Source organism: Trichosurus vulpecula, chromosome 9, assembly GCF_011100635.1.
Source record: "Trichosurus vulpecula isolate mTriVul1 chromosome 9, mTriVul1.pri, whole genome shotgun sequence".
In the NCBI taxonomy this organism is placed as follows: Eukaryota; Metazoa; Chordata; class Mammalia; order Diprotodontia; family Phalangeridae; genus Trichosurus; species Trichosurus vulpecula.
Genome location: NC_050581.1, coordinates 97466937 through 97480936, shown reverse-complemented (window position 1 = coordinate 97480936; position 14000 = coordinate 97466937). Strand labels below are relative to the sequence as shown.

Here is a 14000-nt window from a genome sequence, read left to right as displayed (position 1 = left end):
ATAACAAAATAACAGATGCAATGAGAACCATATAAATTCGAGCAAAATGCTCAGAAAAGCAAACGTACTAAATATTTTAGCTTTTAACTCCCAAACTGACTAATAATTTTATTCACTGATGACTTTACTTTTACTTAAGATCCCTGAGTTTCCATTTATAGTCATAATTTAATTAATGTAGTTTTCACATTTAAAGTATATTTCTCCTTGCAAATACATACATTTAAGAAATATTTCGTGCAGGTGGAGAAATTATAATAATTGATCTCTTTGATAACATATATTAACATATAAAGTTGCATACATTATACACATTTTAAAACCATAAAGAAATGTATATGATGAAATAGTTAAACACTGAGTTGGAAGACAAAATAAATGATTTTTAAAAGCCTATTACCACACAAAAATATCTTGTTACTTGTTTTATTTGTACAAGTTTAAATATACTACTATTCATTTTAATAGGAATGATATAATTATTAAAAAAATTCTATATTTCATCTTGCTTAGATTCCTTGTAAAACCACAGAAAACATTGCTGATTACACAGATGAACTGCATAAATGTCATACATATCTCACACAAATATCCATAGTGTTTCATCATGTACCCTCCCATACCACACACACAGACACACAGACACAGACACAGACACACACACACACACACACATACACACACACACACAATGATTTCTTTAATTCTCTGTGTTAGTCTATTGGAAGAGAGATCCATATACTTCCCAGGTTGATCTGAAGGGTTTTTGTCAATACCTGTGGTTTCCAAACACATGCACTATAATACAATTTTTATAATGGTATGGGCACAACATACACATAATACTATGTACCAGGTTCAGAATGTATACTTGCCTGGAACAAACATTCTCCAGGGCCTTCCACCAATATGGACAGTTCTGTTAAACTTATTGAATGTAACACACTCAAAAATGGTAATTTACAAGTATATCTGATTTAAGTTTTACATTTTATACAAACATCACCTTCTCCGGCTTTTTTGTCACCAATATGCACATAGATAAGAGAAAACATTAATGTGGATTAAGGTACTAAGAATTTATCAACATCAAACCACTAGTGTTTTTCCTTCTACCCTTCTGAACCACAGTCAATAGATCTAAATATTTTACTGCACCCTGGCCAATTCATTGTTTGATGTTTAAAAACTCACCCAGAATCAAAGAAAATTTATTAAATTTGAGTCCCCAAATGAGATACTATTAGCTTTGAAAGTCAAGTTTAACTGCGATATTGATGATTCTCTTTTTTCTGTGACAAAATCCACCAGGGAAATCCTGGATGTCAAAGTACAAAAGCAGATTGCTAATACTGGCAATACACACATGCACACACGCACACACACACACACACACACACAATGTATAATACACAATACATTTCAGGTACTTGTTGTCTTTCAACCAGATTAACATCAGGCTTCAAAATTTCATCTATGAAATCTGACATATAGTAGCTAAAAGGATATTTTGAATATTCTCTTATTGAAATTATTAATAATATTTAAATTATGTCATTGATACTGGAATTTGATGTCATTTGATAATAAAATCAACACACTACAGCAGTATGATTATTTGTCCAACATTTACTTTTTTACTAACAAAAGTCACAAACTCAAGAATTATAAATTTAAAGGAAATTCACACAAAATGTTTGTAGAATTGATCATTTTCATAGTGTTGAAAATGATGTGTTTTAAGTATTAACAATGCCATTAGAATTATCAAGAGATAAAAGTGGTCAATGGGATTGATTCAAAGTAATAAATAAATAAATAAAACTATTTCTACTATTATATAAGGACTACTATTTTTGTTTTTGTTTGGTCAAAATATAAGAGACTCTAAAAAGTTTTCCAAAAACATCACAGAAAAAAAGTTTTAAGAAAAATTCAGAAATAAGATTCATAATTTTTTTACTTTGAAAGAGGAGGGCAATATTTTAAGATTTTGGAGAAATAAAGAAGAAAAGTGTATAATGGTACAAGCCCTAAAAACTAAGACAAGTTCAAATTTTATGTAGCTAAATTATGCTTAGAAGGTAACATTAATTAAAATAAAAGGAAAAAGACATGGTCCCACAAAGTATTTTCTATTATGTAGACCACATTTTTAGTGTTATAGAATTGACCAAAATGTAGGAGTACAAGGTTCCAATGATGTTTATTATTTGATGATTACCAAAAAAGCATTTGACTCAGTTGAGCAAAAAACAACCTTAAAGACTCTCCTCCAACAAGGAATCCCTCAAGCATATGTTAATGTCATACACGATAATTTGATAAATGTATGAAGATGATTTTATTCAACGATCTTTGGATTATTCGTGTCAAGGCAAAAAAATGGGAAATGTGTACTTGACAAGGGTTTTCTTTCAACAGTGTCATGAAGAATGTCGTGTACAGGGCCTAAATCAAGGATGTGTATGTGTGTATGTGTGTGTGTGTGTGTGTGTGTGTGTGTGTGTGTGTGTGTGTGATAGACTCCTCTGACAATCTAACAAAATCTGTGGACTGTTTATGGGAATGTTTCACACTAACAGAAGGAAATATTCAGTTAGAGGTTACTGAAAATAAAGATTCAATTTTTTCCTATCTCAGTTCATAAGCCCACAAAAGTTTATCATAGGACACCAAGTTAAGGACTCCTCTTCAAAATGGATTCTCCCAAGATGATATTTTGCTGCTTAAAACAATCAGTAGAAGCAATACAGAAACTCTCAATGAGATCCATAATTAATCAAAAGAGATTAGCTTGGAATAGCCGCCAAATGTAAAAGGAATGAAAAGATAATGTTTACAACTCCAGGGAGATTTTTTTAAAGAAGATGTACAGGATGATGTAGCTAATAATTGTACAGGATGAAGTGTGGAAAAAGTTGTGATCCACAACAACAGAGGGAACATGAGATCATCAATCCAATGAAGTACTGAAGTCTTAGATTAAAAAAAAAGTGAACAGGGAGAACAGTGAGAGAAAAGAAATAGGTGAATTTCATCTTACTGTGTTGAATTTGGGAAGTGAAAGGTAGGAAAAACTGAATCATAATCATAAGCAAAGTTCTTCCTTGCTATAACAAAATTTGAAGCATGAGGGAGAGAACCACAAAATGATTTTATTCTTCTAAAAAAACCTGATATATAGCTTATACTTGTTAGAGGCTTATGTCTCTATGAACTACTAAGGGCTTTCTGATGCCCCAAACTAGTATGTGACCCAATTTTTTTCATTTCTATTGGCATCATTTACCCTATAATTGAGATGCTATGATTCTTTCTAGTCCAATTTATTTACCAATAATAACTACAGAAAAAAAAACCCTCAAAATTACATACATTTCTACTTAAAAGCAATGGCTAACAACAGACATCTTACATCAAGCAAAGCCACATAATATTTTTTCCTTTCCATTGCCCTCTGGTACCTATCACATTATAGATGTTTAATAAATGCTTATTGGTTGACTAACTTTGGGTGATCATCATCTTCAGTTATTTGGAGACTACTGTGTTCCATCACTCACAATCACATAACAACACTAGAAAAACATCGGTATTAAAATGATATGCCTTAACTTCTGTTGTTCAACTCTGGACCTAATTCATTTTCCATTTATGGTGGTTTGTAAAATGTATATACTGGAACAAGCTCTATTGGTTGTTCATTTAACTACATATCACAGTCTGGAAAATGGGCATTTTTCACTAAATCATTTATATAATCTTCAGAAAAGGATAGTGTAAGATGATGAGCAATTATGACCTAGTTAAAAAAAATAAGAAGCAGTAGAAAAACGAACAAGTTTGAAGTTATCTCGGCACAAGCTCTAATTAAGTAAAGTCATTAGGTAGGCAATTGTGGCTGAAAAGTTGGGAAAAAGATTTTTTTAAAAGATGCAAAAGATCTGTAAAGATTTCAAGAAAACTCTTTTCTCTATTAGAGTGGCTGCAGTTAGAATCTGATATCATAGTTCCAGATCTCCTTCTTGAGGAAAATATGGCACTCGAGAAAACAAAGACAGGAAAACCAGCTTGAATAAACAAAGGTCTGTGTGGGAGATGCTCACTTTTGAATGCACTGAGAGGTTGATTCCTAAGACCTATACAGGAGGGGAAGATGCCAAAGGCCAAGAAAAAAAGCTTGGACCTTATTTTTTAAAAAAGTGACAAAGCGCATCAATAACTATCAGCCTACTTTTCCATCTACGAAAATATCTGGATGAAAATAGTCTGTCAATTCTATGAATCTGTTAACATCCTCAATGAACATATTAGAGGGAAACAAGGTTTTTCCAAACATTATTCTACAGAAGGACATATTTTTAATCATCACACAATTGACTGAAAAATAAAAGCAACATAAGATTCCACTCTGCTATATTGACAATGTAATCAGTTGCTGTGCTGTAGATTCTGTCTCTACAAGGTAAGTCAGCAGGCATTTGTTATGCGTCTATTTGTTATACATCTATTATGTGAAAGGCACTATGCTGAGGCTGGGGATACCAAGAGTGGCAGAGACACATTTCTGCCTTCAAGGAGTTCTCAGTCTAACAGGGGAAGCACAACATGCACACGATGGATAAGCAAGATCTATACAGAATAAATTGGAGATCATCTAAAAAGGCAAGTCACTGTCATTAAAGTACATCAGGAAAAGTTTCTTTTATAAGGTGAAATTTTAGCTGAGACTTTAAGGATAGTAGGGAAGCCAGAAGGTAGAGAAGAAGAGGGAGAGAATTCCAGGCAAGTAAAGCAGCCTATATAAAAATGTAGTGAGTTGGAATATGTACTGTAATGTATTAGGAACAGCAAGGAGGTCAATGTCGTTGGGACTGATGAGAATAAAGAGTTGCAAGAAAACCAGAAAAGTTGAAAAGAAGGCTATTAAAGTCAAACAGAGGATTTTATTAATCCTATAGCTAATAGGGAGCCACTGAAGTTTATGAATTTAGGGGAGGAGGAAGGGAAAGGGAAGAGGAGTGCAATGGTCAGATCTGAACTTTAGGAAGATCACTTTGCTATCTGAGTGGAGAATGTACTGGAGAGGGCAAGAGATGAGGCAGGGAAACCAACCAGGCTACTACAATGGTCCCAGCATGATATGATGAGGGCCTAGGCCAAGACAGGGATAGTATCAAAAGAGAGAAGGGGGTATATACCAAAGATGTTACAAAGGCACAATAAACAGAACTTGGCGACAGAACTGGAGGTGGGAGGTGAGGGAAGGGGGTCAAATATGACACTGGGAGGGCAAGCATAGATGACTGGGAGAAGTTAGGAAGAGAAGTCTGGAGAAAAGGTCAGTTCGGTTTTGAACATGTTGGGTTTAAAATTCCTATAAGACTTCCAGTTCCAATGGTCCAACAGTCATTTGGAGATGTGAAAATGGAAGTCAGGATAGAGGACAAGGCTAGATTAAATAGGTATGAGGATTGTCTGTAGAGAACTAACAATTGAATCCATGGGAGCTGGTAAGATCACCAAGTGAAATAACAGAAAGTGCCAAAGTGCCTTGGGGAACACTTACAGTAAGCAGGCATGACCTTTAAAGACTAAGTAAACATCTTTTGCATCTATCTCTTTCTCTCCACTTACCTAGTGCATAGCCTAATCACACCTACTGTGACAGCCATGTAATTGTTCTCCCTCAATGGCCACTAAGGTGCTTTTCAGTTCTAAATCTATGATTCTATGATCTATGATCCTTTGAACGTAGTGGTACTAATGCTTCATGGATACTTTTTAGTTCTCTTTCTAGAGCTTCATTAAATTTTTAAAATTCCCATACCGATATGAAAATAAATTCCTGAATTCCCTTCTCCTCCTTATTTATTTAAAGAGCTGGGTATCTAATACTACTGGCATATGGCTCAAGTCCCTAAAATCCATTTGTGGAGAATACTATTAGTACTACAACTACAGTAGTCACTTTCATGCTCCACAAATTTGCCTTGGAAAATACAGGTAGCCCCAGCTAATTTTTTCATCTTTCAAAAAAATAAATAAAGGAAGGGACACATTGTAGAGAATCAGTTTCCAATCTCAAGACAAATCCAAATTCATATCTATGAATGTCTAACAAAAGGGTCCAAAAGAGTACTTTGGAGAGTTATAAATGATATTAGTGGTTATTGGTCTTTATATTCTTATCATTCCTCTCTTGAAGATCTCTTTCTTTCCTCAAGTGCTAGAAGAAATCAGAGAGAATCCCAGCCTGGGCTAGAGGGGGTGCAGTGGGGGGTGCAGGTGCAGTAATGGATGAGAAACTTGGGGAGTATCCCACGGTGGTTCTCTCCTATAGGCCAAAATGAGAAACACTGCCCTATCCTGTGGCTTTCTGGGTTTTCCTGATAGTAAAATGGAAGGAAAAAAAGAGGAAGAATAAAGTACACTTCGGTAATTTCATTAGCTAACAACAAAAATGCTTATGAAATAATTAGATATAACGATGAATTTTTATTCTGTATTTGTGAAGCTTTAGACTTCTCAAAGCATGTTCATATGCATTATTTCCTTTGAGTTTTAGGACAATCTTTTCATTGAGATCTAGTTATCCTCACTTTATAGACACAGATACATACAGATTTCAAGAAATTAAGTGACTTGTCCAAGTCAGTTAGTGAAAGAGCCTAGTAATCTTTCCAGTGTATTAGTGATGCCCTCACTAGACAAACCAAGGCAGTCATTAAATAACAGAACTTATTTGAGTTCTTGCTACCTCAGTTACTCCACCTTTAAAATAGTGATAATAATACTTGTTTAATAGTTTGCATCCCTAAGTTTATGAGCATAAATTAATATTTTTAAAATTTCATAAAAACAGTTCTCTAATAACCTATGGAAATTGCTATTTAATTGACATTTTGAAATGGTGATTGTTTTTTAAATCAAGGGATTAATTTGGGAAGTATAAATAGGGCCAAAAAAATCACAGTCCAAATTTTAGCAGTAGTTAAATTTATGATGTTTCCCCCAAACTTACATACATATAAATGCATACCTGCCTACCTACATACATACATACATACACGTACACATTACACACATAACTGGAAAAGAAACCACTTACATAATAATCATCCTCATATAATGTCAAAAATTATTTTGTAAATTCCCCAAACTATGAGGTCTTTACATCAGAAATGTATTCCTATTATAGGAATTACCACCCAAATTTGCAATTGTTAAGCTAGAAAATAACATAACCTGATCAAGACCTTTCTTTAAAATACTGATCATTGTTTCAAAGCTATGTTTTAGTTACAGAATATGTTCCATGGAGTCTGCCCCCAAAATGGATTTTAATGACCTTGATCTACAAAAAGAAAAATTTCCAAGACAGAAAAGACTGTCTAATGTATTAACTGATGGCACAGTCCCCTACAAAACGATATCTCCTTTATTAAGGTAAATTGCTCCAAATGAAGAAGACAGATGAAGTCTTAAATTAGTTATTTAGAGTTTTTAAGCTAGAAACAGTTAAGCACGTGCATATGACATTCTGCAATGTCTTATCTTTAGTTTGTCAAGGTTTTTAAATCCCTCTTGAGCTGGAGTACCATTTTTAGCTTGGCTAGGTCAGAATGACACTGAACAATATGAGTGATGACACACTAGACAGCTATATGGACAGAGTTGTCATCAGCAAGCCAGCTGTGCTAACACCTGTATGTCCTGCACAACTGATCTTTAGGAACAAGGATCAAGAAAGTCAGAATGGTGAAATGGGAGGAGACAGAATGAGAGGGAAGTGAAGGTTTATGAGTCCCTAACAAAAAGTCATTTATTACATACTACTAAAAATAGATTTGCAGTAACATAGAACAAATAAGGAAAATCCTTTTTCAGTTTTAAACATATTATTATCCTCATGAATATAATATAATATAATGCTTATTTCTTTTGTATTTCTTAAAATTCACTGAAAACTAAAAATTAAAAGATGCTTATATATGTTTATAACATAGACAGCATACGTATGCTGATTAATATATGCTATCTTATTTGCAAATCATAAAATAACAAAGTAAGTTTTTAAACAAAAGACACTTCCCATACAATAACCCTGTTAGGTCATGCATTTTTCCTCTCCTTTAGAATACTGGTCTTCCTTCAAGGTTCAGGGTAGGTGCCACCTCTCTGTCAGGCCTCAAATATTTCTAGGCAACAGTACTATATGTGGTACTATCCCCCACTTCAAACTTTCCTCAAACTCTGTGTCTAGGCTTTCCTTCTCTCTGCTTACCACCTATCTGTTATAATTATCTATACTCAGATTATACATCACCTATAAAATGTATGCTCCTAGAAATCAGGGACTTTCATTTCTGTTTCTGTATTACCAGAACTTAGCAAACAATAGTTGTTTAATTAATACCTTCTGAATTATAGCATTTAAGAAAATGTGGCTCAGAAAGGAGACTAAGGCTTGAATCCGCATCTTCTAATTCCAAATTCAGTACACTCACCATGAGACCACGCTTCATAGCAGACTAAACAGGACTGCCCAATTTTCCCACCCCTCCCTTGCTACCTAGCTGATTCTAATAAGAGTTGTTTTTACCTCCTCCCCCCACCCCGAAACCTGGACTCCACTGGTAGAACAATCTTATTTCTGATAAATGAGCTTTCACTTGATCATTCCCAGAACAAGGATTCCACATCATTGCCTGGCCACCAGCTCTAACCACAGCAGGAAAATATCCATACTCCTCCCCTTTCCAGCTAGCTTTTTGGGTGCTCATCCCCCTTTAGAATGTAAGCTTTTGGGGGGAAGGAGCTGTCTTATTTGCTTGTAGTTATATCCCCATCATTTAGCACAGTGACTGGCATTTAATAAGTTCTTGGTGTAAGCTATCTATCCACCCACCTATCAATCTATCTATCTGCCTATTACATGCCAAGCACTGTGCCTGATGCTAGGGATACAGGGAAAATAGGAGTTGCTGCCCTCACAGAGCATACATTCTTTTGGAGAAAAGTCACCCGTACACAGTTAAGCAAATATAACATATACACAAATAAATACAGAGTAATGGGTGAGGGGTGTGGGAGGTGGAGACAGGGCACTAAGAACCAAAGAGAACATGAAGAGGCCTTCTGCAGGAAGAACTAGGTTGAGCCCTGTAGGAAGTTACAACATCTATGAGACAGAAGGAAGGAGGGAATGGAGTCCAGAGTTGGAACAGGAAAAGCTGCGTATGGAGAACACGAAATAGGCTATTTGGGTTGGAATACAAAGTCTCTGAAAAAGAACAATGTAGAATCAGTGTGGAAAGGTAGGCTGCATGTGAGTGTGAAGGGCTTTAAAGTCCAAACAGGGAAGGGTGTGTTTTACCCTAGAGGTCAGAGGGCTTCATTGAAGCTTTCTGAGGAGGCAAACATCAGGGTCAGACTAAGAATTAGGCAGCAGTGCAGAGAACAGATTGGCAAAGGGAGAACCTGAAAAGATTTCTTTTTGCTCCCTCCCAGCCTGCCAAGCTTGGATTACTTAGCTGAAGCAAGGGATGCATAGAACACATTTAATGGTATCTTTTAAGTCTCTGGAAGCCCAGAGTTTTCCAAAGTGTGGCGCAAGCCCCTCTGAGGGACATGGAGACAGACAGAGAGGAAGAATATAAAGCAATAACCCAAATTACTAAATATTTCTAGTACCATTGATACATAATCACTTTTAAACAAAGTAAAAGTTAAATCCAAGTCAACAAAAGAAAGATTTATATAATGAATTCTCTTCAAATGATGGAAGTTGGAGGAGAGAGGGGTGGCCTCATTGCGCAAAGGTTGGAGGTACAGGTTTTTGTCCCTCCATCATATAAGCTCCAGTGATCCCATGAAAGGTTGTCTCTTCCTGTTCCCATAAGGTGAGGGCTAAAGGACCAAAAGACCAGGATCTCCCTTAAGTAGGGAAAGGGTAGAAGCTCATAGCATAAATGCTATAATGCTGACTAGATTCCTCCCACGAGCCCCTAAAGATGCCTGGTACCCCGATGCCTATGTCTCCCATACTGCTTTTTGGGCCCTCCCATGCCACGAACTCTGTCCTGAAGCTGAGCCTTTCATTCCTCCAAAGGTAAAGGAAGTTCCTGGATCCTGGCTAGGGGATCTAGCAGGGGTCAGATGCAGAAAACTCCACATAAGCTTGCAACTTCAGGCCTTCTTTTTCCAGCCCCTGGTTTGAGGACCTAAAGTTAGGAAGGTGGCTTGTAGAATGGTGGAAGAGGAGTGAGAAATCAAAGCCTCAAATTTGGGAAGCCATATGGTACAGTGTAAATAAAGAGTGTTGGATTTAGCTAGAGGACCTGAGTTCATATATTGACTTACAGGTCTCTAGGATTCAGGTTGTTCTATAAACTGTAAAGTATATACTATTTAATGAGATGGAGGGACTAGGTAACCTTGAAGGGCATTTACATTTCTAAATCTGATTTAATGATCCTATGACAATAGATGCAACAGAAATTATATACATTATTTTATAGATTATTTTATTATATAATTAATATTTCTGTTATAAATATAATAATTTTTTTATTTAACTTGAATAAATATAAGCCAAGAAAATTATTTGTGTATTGTTTTATGGAAAGCTGGTGGGGAGGGGGCAACAATTCTGTTGTTGAATCGGGAAACATTACTACATAAAGTCTAGAAATGCCTTAGGGTTTCCTATTCTGTCTCTACAGTGGTAACCTATAGGCAAACCAATAGGACACTATAGGGAAGAGGAATATGCATTCATACAGCAACTATTCTGTGCCAGGCACTGTTCAAAACACTCTACAAATAATATCTCATTTGATTCTCTTAACAACCTTGGGAGGAAGGTACATTATTATTCCCATTTTAAACTTGAGAAACTGAGACTGAGGAAGCTCAGATCTCTCCCTCTTCAGATTTGCCTAATAATTGGGGATCTCTCCTGCATATCTATCAGCTATTTGGCTAGAAGGTAAAAGCATGAAATAGAAAGAGCAATGAATGTGGAATTACGTGATCGTAGATTATGATCCTAGTTCTGTTATTTTCTATTTGAACAGAAACAGGGTTGTTTTTTTTTTTTGTCCTCTATGGACCTCAGTTTCCTCATCTATAAAAGAAAGGAATTAGATTAAATGATCACTAAAGTCCCTTTCAACTCTAAAATCTTATGAAAACATGTCATATTCCCCTTATTAGATCATAAATTCCTGGAGGGCAGGGACATAATCTGAATCACCTCCACTAAATACCAGTGCCTCACATACGGCAGCTTAATTGATACTTGATAAATTGGAAGTTACTGGAGAATACTATAAATAGGCAGCTAGGTGGTATAATGGATATTACTGGGGCTGGAGTCATTAAGATCTGAGTTTAAATCTATCCTTAAATATTTGCTAGCTAACTGACCCTCCATAAGTCACTTACCCTCTGTCTGCTTCCATTTATGAGTCTGTAAAATGAGGATGATAATAGTACCCAGCACCCAGAGTTGTTGTAAGGATAAGCACTTTGCAAACTGCAAAGGACTATGCAAATGCGAGCTATTATTTTTTAATAATATAAATGAATGAATGAATATCAGTGTAGTTAAGCAAAGCTTCTAAGGATTCAGTCATGGAAGAAATATCTTTTTTATATTTTTCTATAGTGACTGTGCTCAGTTAATTAGACTGTAAGGTTCTTTAACAGCTAGGACTGCCTTACTTTTGATTTTGTGGGCCCAGTACCTTGCATAGTACCTGGCACATAGGAGGCCTTTAATCAATGCTTGTTGATGGCCAAGACTCAGCTGATTCAGATGCCCAAGCATATTCTTCCATAATGTAAGTGGTTTTGTTATGCTTTTTCCATTTTTTTTCAACATCACAAAATTTGGTAGTTCTTCACGACTGGGGAACCCTACAATCGAAGGACTCAAAATATTCTGTATTATGGTTGAGAAACAGGTTATAAGAAAGTTGTACACAAATCAAGAACAATGATGCTTTCAAGTGAAAGTGATTAGTCCACTTTAAAAGCGGACTATATATTAGCCTCAAATGGGATTTTTTAAAAATTCCCTGCTAACTTCCTTATACAATTTTAAGTTTTGAGGTAGATAATTTGAATGTATCTAGTTCAAGAATATACATGTGCCTAATAAAACCCTGAAAACAGAATTATAGACTTGATGGCAGAAAATAATATTTCTATAAAGAAAATGTTACCTGTTAAGTGTGACACAAGCATTAACAATTAATCCCAAACAAAAATGGGTTCAACAACTGGAATAATAACTGATATAAATGGTAAATTATGTTCAAATTTTTTAAGGAAAAACATAGCAGCTAAGAGGTAGCAGTAACATATACTCCCATGTTAAGGAAAGATTCAGAATTTCTCTTTGTCCCAATTCTGATTTCTAAAGCAAACCAAGACTAGATTGTTCTAATTTTAGTATATGGGCTGAAGGGCAAACATGGCAACTAGGGATATAGTGCCTCTATACCTAAATTTGAAGGGGGGAAATTTTTTCCATGGAAAGCTGCAGAGGAATATGTGTGCTACTCTCTAAAAACTTCTTTTTTGCCCTCCATCCCAACCAACATAACTCATTTAGAAGAGATCATTAACCTCAATAATGTATGAAAATTTCTGTAAATGCAAAAATAACAAAAAAATCACCTAATAGGAAAATAATTGTGATAGAATTAAAATAAAACTAATTACCTATACGTTGAATAAAGAAAAGATTGTTAGGCATTGCAGGACAAAAGTGGAATTCACAGGATATTTATGAGTAGTGGAGTTTTTCCATTTCACTGTAACAATGTAGTCAAAAAATGCAGTGAAATTCAAGAGATGCATGAATTATAACTGTCCAGCTGCAACTGCCCTGATTGTAGATAAAAGAATATTTTGCCAGCCTCTTAAAGAAAGCAGAAGGTATATCATTTATGTTTCTTAACGATGATTTCTCCCTGTCTTTCCCAACCTATTTCCCACAGCAGCTGCTATCCAACATCTATCACTACCAGGTGGAAGGGTTTGCAACAAAACATAATTCCAACTGGATAAAAAATTTGTCATGTACATGAAGTAACTGGCTTTTCCTGTGAAAAAATTTAATAAGCATAAGTAATGTAACAAAAATTCTTTCCTGGTATAACTAAATTTTACATTTATCACATTAAGTATATTCACAGAATTTTTTTAAAAAATATACCAGCTGACTAAACTTTTTTAAATGAGAAAATTATATAGTCTAAAATATTACAAAAAATAAATGTCATCCAGAAAACTACATTTAATATTTTAGCACTATAAATGTAAGATTAGCCTCTTTTAATATCCAAGTTAAAAAGAAAGGCCAATAAATTAAACTGTCTAGGTGTTAAATATTTGTTTGATAGCATCATTTGGGAGGGGGGAAATGTTTGATGCTTTTTTAAAAAGTGAAAATTAAAACTACAATTTAATTAGATTCAGAAAATAATGAATGTGATCTATTTATTAACTATATTCATATGAAATTCCTACATTTTGCATTTTAGCATGATCTTTGACATTAAGAGACGTAAATTTCTACTCTTTGTTAATGAAAAGAATATATATCATTAGACCTTTAGTACTAAAAACTGTGTATGTTTGTATGTATACAGAATATTTTGTTTTCACTAATAGTCAATAAACATTCATGAAGTACCTGTTGTGTGCCAAGAAATGTGCTGATAATCACAATGAAGTTGCAATGTTGTACAATCACAATAAAATAGACTGGGAATAGGATGGCCTGGCCTCAATTGGTCTATGACAACTTAAATTCTCCAGCCCAGTGCCAGGCTCTGGGCTAAGAACTGGAGATACAAAGAAAAGCAAAAATTGTTCTCAAGGAGTTCACAATCTAATGGGGAAAACAATATGCAAACAATTAGGTACAAACAAGACATATACTGCATAAACTGAGGGTAGTCTCAGAGGGAAGACACTAA

At 35.0% G+C, this 14000-nt stretch overlaps 1 protein-coding gene across 2 annotated transcripts in view; it reads right to left on the bottom strand.

Annotated features, from left to right (window-relative positions):
• Window positions 1-14000, bottom strand: part of CCDC171 (coiled-coil domain containing 171) — a 496942-nt gene that overhangs the window by 138699 nt on the left and 344243 nt on the right. The window lies entirely within an intron of this gene.